At 44.0% G+C, this 15177-nt stretch overlaps 1 pseudogene; it reads right to left on the bottom strand.

Annotated features, from left to right (window-relative positions):
• Positions 1-515: 515 nt before the first annotated feature.
• Positions 516-12930, bottom strand: LOC137880582 (E3 ubiquitin-protein ligase TRIM39-like; annotated as a pseudogene).
• Positions 12931-15177: the final 2247 nt, after the last annotated feature.

The following is a 15177-nucleotide window of genomic DNA, read 5'->3' as shown; positions in this document are numbered from 1 at the left end:
GTGTCTCTTTCGTGAGGAAGAAAGACAAACTGTTTCCTGCTTTGTCTCAGGTGAGTCAGGTGAGGGTGGAGCTTTGTCACACCTCCTCTGATGAATATTGATGCTTCACATGTAACACTGAGGTGTGTCTCATTCCAAAGTACTGATTCATTGGTGGATTTATCTGCCATCAAAATGATCTATGTTGTCGTTGTTGTTTGTGAACGTCCGGTCACGTGATCGGACCGTGGCGAATCAGGGAAGGACGTGTCTGAGCGCAGTGGCTCCACCAATTTCAGCTATATTTTATTTTTCAAAAGCAATTTAATATTATTCAAACATATTGTTCGGTTCATAATGCGTACCGAACGGTTCAATACGTGTATCTTTACACCCCTAATGACTTCATATTTATAAATTGTGAACATTTCATGTAATTAAACATTGATGTTAAAGTTTAGAAACATTATAATCTGATCTAGAACATGAAATAAAGTTTGTTAGATGTGAACAATGATTGAAGCTCAAACATTCAGTTCATGATGAATTGATTCTTTATTCTTCATTTGGATCCATCAGCTTCCACAAAGTGGTCGCTGGTCTTCATGACTCCACACACACAAGTCAACACAATCAAAGAAACTAAAGTTTAAAATGACACAGTATCAATAACAAGAACTAGAATGACCGACTCACGGCTGTATCCCTCCACCAACCGGTCAAGTTACAGTTTACAGCTGATTGTCAAACTAAATAACAACAAAGAGAATGAAAACAATAATAAAACAATAACTGAAATAATAAAGATATATTTAGAAGAATGAGACATCAGGAGGACAGGTGCAGCTTTAAGACTTTAAAACATAAACATCATGAATATATTTATGATCTTTATCGCTAACTGCTCTGTTCCACTGTCACACACACCTTCATTGGTATTATATTTAGTTTATCATCAGTGAAAATGATTGGAAACATCCTCTCAGTGAAAGTGTGTGTGAAGGTGTGTATGTGTGTGTTAGTATCAGGATCAGAGAACGACAGCTTTCCTCTGTTCCAGTCCAGATTCACTCTGATCCTCTGGAGCTTCTTCTGCACTTTGAGATCAGTGAGTGGACCTGATGGTGACTCTGCTGAGTATTTATCTTTATAGAACCCTATTATCCATAATCCAGACTGTATGTCTCTCTTCCTCTGGACAGACTCTGCTAACACACCCAGTAACCAGCCTGTACCGTCTCCTACCTGGACATCCCAGCTGTGAGTCCCTGAGTTAAATCCCTCAGAGCCCAGAACAGAGAAGTATTCATCAATCCTCTCTGGATTATCAGGAAGCTTCTCTCTCTCTCCTCGTCTCACACTGGTCAGATCTTCCGACAGGATGAGTCTTGGATCAGCAGTGTTTGGGTCCAGAATCACAGGAGTGTAAGAGACCATGTCCTTCATCTTGTTCCAGATGTTGAAGCTCAGGTTGCCCAGGTGTTTGGCCTCGTCTATCAGAGCTCCTGAGATCAGCTGTGGATCCTCCAGCAGGAGGCGCTGCTGGACTCTTTCCACTGCAGCCTTGTAGTTGTTCAGGAATGAGACGTCTTCAGCTCTCAGCTCGTCCTCTGTGGCTCTGACTGTGTCTGAAAGAGCTGCTATCTCTCTGCTCAGAGCCTCCATCTTCTCCTTCATCATCTGACTCTTCTGCTCCTCTTCCTCCCTCAGTGCAGCCATCCTGGCCTCCTCTTCCTCCTCTAGAAACTGGTGAAGCTTCTTAAACTCCTCCTTAATCTTCCTCTCTGTGTGTCGGGCCTGGACCTTCATGTGTTCTGCTGTTTGATCAGACTTCACTTTAACTTCTTCAAAAACCTTTAACTTCTCCTTTAAGGGCTCCAGAGTTTCCTGAAGGTTCTTCTTGTGTTGTCGAGCAGCTTCATCGATGGGTCTGAATCTGTGGTCGCTGTGTTTCTCTGAATCTCTGCAGATGTGACACACACTGGCTGCTGATGGTCCAGACAGAAGAGTTTGAGTTTCTCAGAGTGCAGACTGCAGAGAGTCTCTGAAGCTCTCTGATCTCTCTCCAGTAAGAAGGACTCACACAGGTTCTTTAACGCCAGGTTACAAGGTGGATGTTTCCATGAAGATATTGTCCAACAAACTGGACACTCCTGAGTTGGTTTCTCTCTCCACCAGCTCTTCAGACAGTCTTTACAGAAGCTGTGGCTACATGACAGAAGAACAGGATCTCTAAAGACTTCATGACAGACCGGACTCTAATCTGGAAGCCATTTTGTCTGTGAGTGAAGCTGAAAACACAGAAAGTACATCAGTCATGGCTCCCCTCCCTCCTCTACTAACTTCTCTGTTTTTAGTCAAACTCACATTCAGTGTGTGGAGCGTCAGCAGGTTGAAGCAGCAGTGTTGTAGTTTTCCTCTTTTCTCTCCTGTAGCTGAACTCTCTCAGATGAAGTTGTTAGTTTGTTCTGAAGGTGAATCTGATCGTCTGTTTTCAGTCTGCGTGTCTCTTTAGTGAGGAAGAAAGACAAACTGTTTCCTGCTTTGTCTCAGGTGAGTCAGGTGATGGTGGAGCTTTGTCACACTTCCTCTGATGAATGTTGTTGGTTCACATGTAACACTGAGGTGTGTCTCAGTCCAAAGTACTGACTCATTGGTGGATTTAACTGCCATCAAAATGATCTATGTCATCGTTTAGTATGCTTGTTGAACAACAGTTCTTATGATATTATGGCTTCTCATTTTTTGTGCTTTTTCCTACGAAAGTACAGCAACACACATCAGCTTCCATTTGTTCCATGCCGGTCTTTTCAAAATAAACCTCCGTCGTCACAGGAAAATCATTAGTTGGTTAGATATCTGAATATAAGTCTTCTTCAATACAGCATGATGTTCATTTAGTACATTATGGTCCATTTAGAGTCAAACAGACCATAAAGCAGGGGATGCTTTAGGGGCGGGGCTACACGGTGATTCACCCACCCTCTTGTGTCACTTCTGGTTCCAAAAGAAAACAAGATGGCGACGGCCAAAATGCCGAACTCGAGGCAATCGCCCGACAGTTAGGGGCTACTGGGTTTCCATTGGAAACCCTTTTGAGAAATCGATCACTAAACCAATTCTTGACCACTTTTTAACAAATTTAGCAAAACGTACACCCCCGGTCTCTTCAGCTGTGTGTGAGCGATGATTCATCCGTCTCAGCAGAATCAAGACAGCTCGTCCATCATGTCTGAAAGTAGAGATGGCGGACAAGCCGATGAAGGACCCACATTCCAAGACTTGAAGGGCCGACGGATCTGTGGTGGGGATCAGCGCAAAAAAGGTCCAGACGACCAAAGCTTGAGAGTGAGAGAACAGAAGAACCAGCAACCGGTGACTTCGTTTGTTGAGGGTTTGTGTGAAGAACATGACAACAGCTGCACAGCTGGTGTTTTGTTTACCAGGAATTCAGGGCAGACGTGAACGGATAACGCATGAAACACAAAACTACAAAAGACTTTAGTTTTGTTGCAGTGATAAAGCTTTTATTCTTTCATCTCACGTTGTCATTATTACGCTGAAGTATAACTGCATTGTATCTGAATTGCTCCAAATATGCGGTGACTTAAAATAGCAACCATATTTAAGTTTTGTTGCTTGACAACCACTTTTTTTGAGCAAAGGCAGTAGTCCACAAACCAATGGGTTACGCCACGTATAGTATATGACACACACACACACACACACACACACACACACACACACACACACACACACACACACACCGACAGATGATCACCTGGGTAGAGATTTATTTTCTGGCTCCGCTGTCCAGAGGGGCCGCCCATCGAGGGTTGGCGCGGCGATATGCGCCACGCTGTGACCTCACATCCTGTTTTTCAGCTGTGTGTCTCAGCGGGTTTTTCCGGAGAGGACGTTCGGCGAGTCGGGAAGTTAATTTGTTCAAAAGTCCTTGAGAATCATTTGGCACCGGGCGCCGGGCCGGGCCTCTAATGACGTTAACCCGAAGGTTAAAAAAGCACATTAAAAAATTACAGGAAAGCACATGTAATCATTTTGAGTTGACAGACGCACAAACTACCGCCATGTGACCCAAACAACGGCAGGAGAAAACCAGCGGTACGGACCGTATGTATGGAGCCACATGAGGTGTGGCTCCATACAGGACCGTGTGCCGTTAATTAAGGAGCTGTTCAATAGAACACGGTTATGGCTTCTGTCTGTTACGCGAAAGATGGCCGCCTGAGGTCAGTGTGGCAACAGAACCAGAACCGTGGAATACAGCGTAGGGCTTCATTTTACAGGGCTGTGACATTTCCTCTGGGTCATTGATTTTAACGGGCTCGTTTTTATTGGACTGGTTTTGGCGCCAATGGTCGATACATTTACTTGCAAAGTGTCTGATTGGTCCTACGACAAACATTGTTTTTAATGCACTTGACAATTCAGAAATTGGACGTGGAAAAGAAAGCATCCAAAATACACATTTTAGGGGTTTTATTTTATGATTTTGTCTGTTTACGTCTGTAGATTTCTCCAAATTCACTGAGATATAACGCCTCATTTGGATAATTAAACATCAAATTTCAGACAACTTGTAATACAAAAAAATATTGTCTTAATGTGATTAGTGAAGTGGTGAAGTTTCATGGTGATATCTAGGAGTTAATTTTTTGACCCTATTCACCTGTAGACTCTTCTTAACGTCTTTTTAAAGGACGTTTTCTCTAAATTGCGTTTTTCTCAGACACTGATCCAGAAATCTCCACTTCAGTAGTTCTGACATCCACCAAACTTCACACCTTCATTCCTCTCTGTGTGCTGAAGCTTTCTACTGAGGGCTTTGTCCACACACCACTCACACAAAAACAAGAAAATGGATTTTTTGCTTTCTGATTTTTGTATTAATATAAATAAATATCCCAAATTCCCTTTGTAAAAACTTTTGACTCTAATATGTCACCATAATAAATTGTACAGTAGAACAGGTTCCTCTGCCTAAGATTCGTGTGTGTGTGTGTGTGTGTGTGTGTGTGTGTGTGGTGTAATAGAGGAGCACGTCACCCAGTGAAAATACAGATGGGTCTTTATTTTTCAAATGGCAGGAAGCGGAGTGGGATATTAATTTGCATAAATATGAACTCGGTTCATGATTAAATATGAGCACTGTTTTCATTCTGCACGGATAGGAAATTGAATGATATGCTGCCAAATGTTAAAAATATATCGGCGCGCACTGAGAGCGAATTACAATGAGCTGGTGAAAATACAAACACGGCCCGTAGGAAGTTTTTCCAAATGCCACATTGTGCAAATTATAAATACATGAAAAATCTGAAAATCACCATACTGAGTCGCCCAGGGAGCGAGCCTCTGCCGGTAAAGAGGCTGAATGAAAATCAGACGGGGGGGGGCGCTGGCTCGGGATCCGTCCCGTCGACTGGGAGCCCTCCAGCTGTGAGCCGGGGACCAGAAGGTGGCTGGTTTCTACATTCAGAAGTGCCGGGGCAACATTATTACTATAGCCTGTGAGCGAGACACTGAACTGCACTGTAGGCTACTGTGTGTGTGTGTGTGTGTGTGTGTGTGTGTGTGTGTGTGTGTGTGTGTGTGTGTGTGTGTGTGTGTGTGTGTGTGTGTGTGTGTGTGTGTGTGTGTGTGTGTGTGTGTGTGTGTGTGTGTGTGTGTGTGTGTCTAGAAAAAAGGGAATCTAACAGGAAGACTTCCTTTTTTCTCAGCAGTGCAGGAGGATGAAAAACATAAAGGGGTCGTCTAGTTTTCCAGACACCACTCTCATTAATAGTTAAACAAGACAAGAAGCGGGTGAGACGGTGACGGTTATTTAAAGCTCCTATCAAGCGTCTCTTCTCACGGAGCAGCTGACGGGAGCGTCTCTCAGTTTAACTCATTAACGCGTTTCTATTTCCTCTGAAGGCTAAAGCGTCTCTGCTGCTCGTTAAGAACTGCGGTGTCGTGTGTCCAATGGTGGGGGGGGTGTATACAGTATATCTGTAGTACTATGGACGGATTATGAGACAATGGACCACTGGGAACAGACATGTAAACGTCCCCCCCCCCCTTCCTTTATAGTAGAGAGATGTTAAGATGCAAAGAGACAAACTACGGCTGCATCTTTGTGCAGTAGATTTCTGTCTCCTTGTAGTCGCTATGTGTCTCTCTGTAGTTGTTTTGCATCTTATTGTGGTAGTTAATGTCTCTTTGTTGTCATTTTGTGTCTCTCTGTAGTTGTTTTGCATCTTATTGTGGTAGTTAGCATCTCATTGTAGTCATTTTGTGTATTTCAGTAGTTGTTTTGCATCCCGTTGTGGTAGTTTGCATCTCTTTGTAGTTGTTTTGTGCATCTTGATAATTGTTTTGCATCTTATTATGGAACTTTACGTCTCTTTGTAGTCATTTTGTGTCTCTCTGTAGTTGTTTTGCATCGTGCAAAACAACTACAGAGAGACACAAAATGATTACAAAGAGACGTAAAGTTCCATAATCTCTCTATAACGTCTCTTTGTGGTTGTTTTGTGCGTCTCCTTAATTGTTTTGCATCTTATGATGGAAGTTGACGTCTCTTTGTATGTCTCCCTATTCGTTGTGTTTCTTTGTGTATGCTGTGTGTCTCTTTGTCGTCGTTTTGTACATCTTTCTTTAGTCATTTTGTCTTTTTGTGTCCGTAGTCGTTTGACTGACTGTCCCACACAACATGTCTCATCGACGTAGAACACGATCACCATTCGGTTCGTTTGCTGCTCCCCTTTTTGGACCAGTTTGCCCTCTCTGACTGACCGCCTGTTTCAGAGTAAACCTTGTTTTAATACACTTTGCTTTCCGTCCACATCACGCTGGCCAGAAAAAGTCCCATTAACCTGATATCAGGAGGGCCGGGCGAACCCTCACAGCCTCGGGGCACACGGTCGATTTATCAGAAATAGAATGAATACATAATACTATCTCGCCTTGACTGACATTTAAGTTTGCTCACAGTTTGCGTTTCCACATACTTTTGGTCACATGGATTTATGCATTGAGATACTCATTTATTCAGTCTGGCTTTCATGTCGTGATGTATATTTGGGATTTTAAATGTGTTTTTATGCTATGGATATAGCTATATATACATATTTTATTTCTTCTGTTTCTGTTTTACCATGATCAATTTATTCAGTGTTGTGTTTTATTCATTTATTTATTGTTTCTTTTGTTGACTTAATTTGCTGCGAGTTAGTCTCCTCATCTTCTCTCGTCTTGTTTTCGTCTCGTCAATCATTTGTAAAGCACTTTGAATCACATTTGATCCGTTTGAAAGGTGCTTTATGAATAAAAACTTGATTGATTGATATGAATAGAAAACATTTCTCGCGGGGATGTCGAGAATATGTTACAATCTATTGACGTGTGGGGCATATTTGACTTGGATTTTGCTGTGTTTAACACTCAGAGCGTTAATATCTCATCAAACAACTAATATCTATGTAAAGATCTCGAGGAGTAAAGTCTACCTGAGCAGAGAGTCTCTCTCCCTCTGTGTGTGTTTTTATCAAAGCTTCTCCTTCATTTGTTGACATTCCTTTTAGTGCAAATTAAGATCGTTAGTTCTGTCCACACTTTAGGCTGTTGTTAGCACTGTTCAGAATCAGAATCAGAACCGTTTATTGCCATGGTATGTTGCACATACAAGGAATTTGACATGATGACATGATGATGATGAATCAACACAGTGCAAAAAGTAGAAACATTCAAATTTACAATAAAATATAAAATAAACTGCACGAACGAACAGATAACAGGACTATAAACAAGTGAGATGTAAGTGTAGCGTAAAAGTGTTGAGTGTGTTTAAATAAGAATAAACTAGAAGTGATGTGCAGGAGAGTGACCGGTAGGAGATTGTCCTGGGGATGACAGAGTCAGTGGGGGTCCCGGGCTTTGTTAATGAGCCCAACTGCGGATGGGAAGAAATTGTTTGTGTGGCGTGAGGTCTTGGTCCTGATGGACTTCATCCTCCTGCCAGATGGAAGGAGCTCAAACAGTTCATGTCCAGGGTGAGAGGGGTCGGCTACAATCCTTCTTTCTCCCTTCAGGGTCCTTGAGGCGAACAAGTCCTGGAGGGACGGCAGATTGCAGCCGATCACCCTCTCAGCAGAGCGAATGATGCGCTGCAGTCTGCCCTTGTCCTTGGCGGTGGCTGCAGCGTACCAGACCGTGATGGAGGAGCAGATGGCGGTGTAGAAGTGCACCGTCGTTGTCTTTGGCAGGTTGAACTTCTTCAGCTGCCTCAGGAAGTACATCCTCTGCTGAGCCCTCTTGGTGATGGAGCTGATGTTAAGCTCCCACTTGAGGTTCTGGGTTATGATGGAGCCCAGGAAGCAGAAGGACTTCCCAGCTTTGACTGGGAGTCACACAGGGTGATGGGGGCAGGTGGGGCTACGTTCCTCTTGAAATCCACAACCATCTCCACCGTCTTCAGAGCGTTGAGCTCTAGGTTGTTCAGACCGCACCAGGTCACCAGATGGTCAGTCTCCCACCTGTAGGCGGACTCATCCCCACCAGAGATGAGTCCAATGAAGGTGGTGTCATCCGCGAACTTCAGGAGCTTGACGGACTGGTGACTGGAGGTGCAGCTGTTGGTGTACAGGGAGAAGAGCAGAGGGGAAAGAACACAGCCTTGGGGGGAACCGGTGCTGATGTTTCCGGGAGGCTGAGACGTGTTTTCCCAGCTTCACGTGCTGCTTCCTGTCAGACAGGAAGTCTGTGATCCACTTGCAGGCGGAGTCGGGCACGTGCAGCCGGGAGAGCTCGTCATGCTTGTCAGCGCTGTTGGCACCTTTAGCTACTAGCTGCCGGCAATGACGAGAGGCGTTGAGAGGCAACTCATTAAGGCCTCATGGCTTTCTATTTGATAGAGTGTGAGCTCTGATACAGATGAGACAGAGACAGTCGAATATGTGAGAGTGAAAGAGAGACGGTGGTACTTAAAGACAGAATAAAGAGAGACACACCGGGGAAATTAAGATGCCATGTTGATCTTTAGGTTCATTCACGACTACGTCCGGGAGGAACAGATTCCTCATGTCCACAGACTTGATGTCCAATGACATTAATAAAGACGTGTCACAGGTCTTTGTGTAAAGACACAAAGAGGCTCACACAGCCTTCACGTCTCGACAGTTTCGAGTTTTTGTTTTCATGCTAAATAAAGCCACAAGACCAACGCTTAGTTCTGAGACTGACACAAAAAAAGGAATTAATGGAATCCAACGTTCTGTATTCGCCTCGGAAAAACAATCTATTTGGGAGAAATCCATCAGGAGAAAGAGAGACATTTATCTCTCTCCATTTACAATAGACTATTTCCCTGCAAGGCACTTTCCACCTAACTGTATGAATGTGAAGCAGAAGGGTGCTTGAAAAGGGATCGTCAACCTTGTCTCTTCAAAATAACATTCATAAAGCATTTCAATTGTGACATGCACTTTGTGATACACAGCTTGGATTCAACCAGCCGACATAAAACGTTGATATTTTCAACTGTTTAAAGTGAATTTAGTAGCAATCTACAGAAGGAAATTAGTAAAATAAAGTATGTTTGGATGTGTTCTTTCCACTTTTCTGGAAGCAAAATAGACCATATTTGTAAAACTGACCGGTGCGTGAAAAACAATTATAAAGCCCTCTGAGGCAAATTGGTGATTTTGGGCTATGCAGATAAATTGAATTGAAGTCAAGTCACAGCTGTTCCCCAGGCTTTGGTGACTGAGACCTCCATCAGCTATGACACATTTGAACAAAATAAAGACAATGGGCTTCATTGAAACTTCAAAAAAAGAAAACGACAAAATTCCAGATTCCGTCTTTGACTAAAACGTCTCATGAATGGAATCTGAAGCTTCATGGATTTGTCCGTTCTCGCGCGTAAACGCCGACTTGTTTCTTTTGCCGTGAGCGTGAGGCCCTGATAAATGAGCCTCTGGTTTCAGACCACGGTCGGTCCACACCGTGTTGCTCTTGTGTTCCATCGAGTGAAAACAAACTCCTGCAGTAAGTGTTTATCGCCCTTGAGGGAGTTTTTTCCACCCACTTGCATCCATCTCCAATTAATTGTCTGGTTTATTTACACCTTTTGCCGTGCCGGCCGAAGGACGGGATGAATGTTTCCCTCCTTGCCCCCTTCACTGTCGCTTCCTTTCTCTACATCTTTGTCTCTCTCACTCTCTCTCTCTCTCATTCTCTCCCTGTCTCTCTCTCTCTGTGTCTCTCTCTGTCTCTCTTTCTCTCTCTGTCTCTTTCACTCAGTCTATCTCTCTCTCTCTCTGTCTCTCTCTCTCTCTCTCTCTCTCTCTCTCTCTCTTTTTCTCCCTCCATCCCTCACTCCATCTCTACTTCTCTGGAATTCCGACATGAGAATAATTGGCGAGGTGTCCAAACTGCAAATTGTTTTGGGTTTTAGCTAATTATCTCAACATATGCCGTTTTGAAGTGTTTCTTTCTTATTATATTTTTTGTCTCGTGTCCGGGACAGAAGACGGCGGTTCGGTTTCAACAGCAGAGAGATGTTATTCCTGCGACGGCGTCTCCGAACGCCCGACAGCTGACGGACGACAACAAAAACATCTGTGTTCTGCTTGTAATTAGACGCTCGTGGATTTATTCAGGGCGCACAGCTCTCGTGTTAAGTGGCTCACACACACACACACACACACACACACACACACACACACACACACACACACACACACACACACACGCCTCATCTTTAAGAGCGTCATTAGAGACCATGTGATGGGCTCCACGTCGGCAGCCGAGCGTCCACACATGTTTAAAATCTTCCCGGTGTGTAAATGCTGATTGATCGGTCATCTTAACCGTGAGGACAGCCGGTGACTCTCAGGTGTTTTCATGCTCATGTTGCATATTTCAACACATTAGCGTGATATCAGGCAGAAGAGAACAAAAAATAAGATCGTGTGTAACAGAGTAAAAAATGCACTTTATTATTTCTTGTTTCCAATTTGTAATTTGTGAAATGTATTCATCATTTAGCCGTTGAGTCTGTGAATTTCATCTTCAAGAGTCATTTTTATTTTGGATTATTATTATTATTATTAATGTTTCCATTAACCTGTTTTGGGGAAGTTGTGTGGAAGTTCATTGAATTCTTTGAAAATTGTAAAACCGTTGATGTTGAACACTTTAGTGGCTGCTAACAGCCTCACAATACCCAACTGTTTCGTGTTGTTTTGACTCTTAAAATATACGTTTGTGGCTGTTTTTATTTCACTTTTTTGGCGCCACTTCACTTTTACAAAAACATAGCCCTGCAAAATATTTTTGCCATTCATTTTCTCGTTTAAATTCTGCAAAGAGAGCGATAAGACAGGAACTCTTGTGTTGTGTGTATATCTGCGTCTGTTACACATGAACCGACGGGGGGGAGGTGTTACCGTGACGCGTGTAAACGCTTCATCACGTGACGAGCTCGTCTGTAACTGCGTCTGTCCGGTAGCAGCTGCTGCTGGACTGGTGGCGTGCAGTGATGCTTCTGAAGACTGAAGCTAAACGGCAGTTACGGACGGGAAATTCAAAATTTCAAGGTTCTGTTGACAGCTAACATGTTCAATATTAAAGAAATAGTGATTTCTACACTTTTAATTTTGTAGGAGTTAAAACAAACAACAACATATGCTAATTACTGAGATTTAAACAGTCAGTTTGTTGCCTTTGGGCATAGCTAGGCTAGCTGTTTCCCCCTGTTTCCAGTCTTTATGCTAAGCTAAGTCAAGTGGCTGCCGGCTGTAGTTTCATTTGTTACAGTAATGTACATGAAAAGCAGTGGGTCACAAATGGACTCAGTGAGTCTGAACTTAAAACTGTCAAAATGTGTATCATTTTTACAATAAAGGACACACATACAGATGTTGAAAACCACATTTAAACCGTATATAGTAAATATGTATTGTAATTGTTATTATTAGTGCTGTATTGACCCAGATTGGGTCTTTGAGGGATTCTTTTTTTGTGTATAATCATGTCGACTAATTTGGCTTTGAGTAAACTGCAGTCTGTGACTGTAAATAAAGAGCCGCTTCAGCCGCACACGTCTTTGTGGCTTTTCTTTCTTTTTCATCTCCGTAATGCGTCGCTGATGTTCGCTCCGGTTTACGACGTACATTTTAGGAACGCTCGCCTTCTACTGAAATATTTATTTGTGGGGGTTTTTTTTGTCGATTATTATTTTTTTTTTTTGCTCTATCATTTCAGGGGGCTTGTTATGTTCCAAAATGTTAAAGGCTTTCCGGTTCAGATCTTTAATTTCATCGGTGCCCATCTGGTGAGCGTTATGAGTCCCCCCCCCCCCCCCCCCCCTCCCGTTACTAAACGAGACGCGATTACAACGAAGCTCAATGGAGATATCTGCCAAGCGATCCTCCACGACCGCCGAGGGTCGCTCGTTAAACGCTTTACAGCCGGAGCCGGCGAGCAGCCACGTTTTTTTAATTCATTTTGTTTTTACCCGCAGTCCTCAGGCGACTGAAGACACCCCTCCTCTTGACACGAGGACGCAGCGTTTACTTCGTCGTCCAATTAAGTCGTCTTCAGACGTTTCGGTTCAGAGATGTCACTTCTTGTCCTTCTTATGCTTTGTTCTCTAAAGAGGTAAAATAGAAACACCAAAGTATGGTTTACATTTCCTACCTTCATCATTTCAAGCGTTGATCCATCCATCCAGCCATTTTCCTCCTCTGACCCGGGGTCGGGTCGCGGTGGCAGCAGGCTGACCCAGACTTCCCTCTCGCCCGCAACATGTTCCAGCTCATTCTGGGGGATCCCGAGGCGTTCCCAGGCCAGCCGGGAGATGTAGTCCCTCCAGTGTGTTCTGGGTCTTCCCCGGGGGTCTCCCTCCCAGTTGGGCGTGCCCAGAAAACCTCCAATGGGAGGCATCCTGATTAGATGCCCGACCCACCTCAGCTGACTCCTTTTTCGACGCGAAGGAGTAGCGTCTCAACTGAAAGTCCTGATCTTCTGTGGAAACAGAACAACCAAGTAGAGAAGAAGAGAGAACTAGAACATGAGTTCACATAAACGTGTTTATTGTCTTATATCCAGATATCTAACCAACTAATGATTTTTCTGTGACGACGGAGGTTTATTTTGAAAAGACCGTCTGCATGTAATGAATGGAAGCTGATGTGTGTTGCTGTACTTTTGTAAGAAAAAGGACAAAAAATGAGAAGCCATAATATCATGAGAACTGTTGTATAACAAGCATACTAAACGACGACATAGATCATTTTGATGGCAGTTAAATCCATCAATGAATCAGTACTTTGGAATGAGACACACCTCAGTGTTACATGTGAACCAACAACATTCATCAGAGGAAGTGTGACAAAGCTCCACCGTCACCTGACTCACCTGAGACAAAGCAGGAAACAGTTTGTCTTTCTTCCTCACTAAAGAGACACGCAGACTGAAAACAGACGATCAGATTCACCTTCAGAACAAACTAACAACTTCAGGCGTGTCCAGAAAACCTCCAATGGGAGGCATCCTGATTAGATGCCCGACCCACCTCAGCTGACTCCTTTCGACACAAAGGAGTAGCGTCTCAACTCCCAAGTTCCCTCCTCATGTCCGAGCTCCTGACCCTGTCTCTAAGGCTGAGCCCGGCCACCCTACGGAGGAAACTCATTTCGGCCGCTTACAGCCGCGACCTCGTCCTTTTGGGTCACGACCCAGAGTTCCTGACCATAGGTGAGGGTCTGAACGTAGACCGATCCGGCTCAGCTCCCTCTTCACCAAGATCCGCCTGTCGATCTCCCGCTCCATCTCACCCTCACTCGTGAACAAGACCCCGAGGTACTTGAACTCCTTCCCTTGAGGTAGGCACTCTGTCGCCACCTGGATCAATCGAGTGTTGATTGTAAAAAGACATTGTGTTGAGTTGAAAACGACGCTGTGTCTTTAAAGCTTATCGGCGTTGAGATTCCCCTCCTGTCGTCACTGACGCTGTTGAATCAGAAGCACATTGTGGTTGTAGGTGTTCACCCAGAGATCTATGCTACCTCATATTATAGGGACCGGACCAAACTGTGTGTGTAAAGATGTATATGGTAGAAACGGTAACCACGCTGCTGTATTCACGCCTAGATGACGTTTTTGAGAGTTGATGGAGCTGCTACAGTGTTAGCTTAGCATAGCACGGATCGATCCGAGCTCCATTCAGAAAACAGGTATTTTAAAAAGTTGTTTGCTTGCCATGAATTTAGACTTTTTTACAAATCAGCATCATTACGTAGTTATTTCGGGATCGTTTTTTGCGATTTTTAAATTACAGCAAAATCAGGTTATTTAGTGTTCAAACGGCGGTAGTAAAGCAGACACGACAGCGTTTAGTTTCAGCCGCGATCGCCGAAGCGTCCGCACGGAGGACGGCACGGCGAATGCACGACCCCGCGAGTAAACGCAGCTTTACGTTTGTCCCCCCCGAGGCTCCAAACTCGGGCCCCCCTCGAAGTCCCTCGGTTAGAAAGTCTATGCACTGAGGCGGCCCATTTAATGGGCTAGAGGTGTGATTACATCCTGCAGAGCTTAATTTAGATTGCAGCCGACTGATCCTCTACGGCGTTATTAAATCTGTGGAGGGATCAATGCGGAAGAGTCCATTGCTCCGGCGAAGCAACGGCAACGTGATTTACAACGCGCTTGGGTAATATATCGATTTATAATGTGGTGGAAGCCATCAATGTTGTTTTTCCTATTAGATGAGAGTAAACACAGCTAGCTGTGAGTAATGGGTTATGACCTCCCTCCTCCTCCCTCCTCCTCCTCCTCACCACACACACACACACACACACACACACACACACACACACAATCTAACAGAAATATGAACCCACACTTACAGTCCGTGAAGTGAAGAGTGTTCACACTATGACAGGAACCACGAGGAGAGAAACGTAAAGGAGGCCAAGTCACCAAAAACTACTAACGTGTACGTTCAGCCTGAGAGACCCTCTGAACCCTAAACCCCCTTTAAACCTGCGCCCCCTCGGTGTATGAAAGTCCTGATCCTCTATGGAAGCAGCACAACCAAGTAGAGAAGTAGAGAGAACTAGAACATGTCTTTTAGTATTTCTTTGATAAATCATTTTTACAAAATTTGGAAAACAGTGGAATTTAAAATAC

The sequence above is a fragment of the Cebidichthys violaceus genome, unplaced genomic scaffold (assembly GCF_023349555.1).
Source record: "Cebidichthys violaceus isolate CVI_PGR_0920_01 unplaced genomic scaffold, fCebVio1.0.p SCAF_29, whole genome shotgun sequence".
NCBI lineage: Eukaryota > Metazoa > Chordata > Actinopteri > Perciformes > Stichaeidae > Cebidichthys > Cebidichthys violaceus.
Note: the sequence above shows the minus strand (reverse complement) of the source record. Positions and strands in the feature narration are given on the sequence as shown.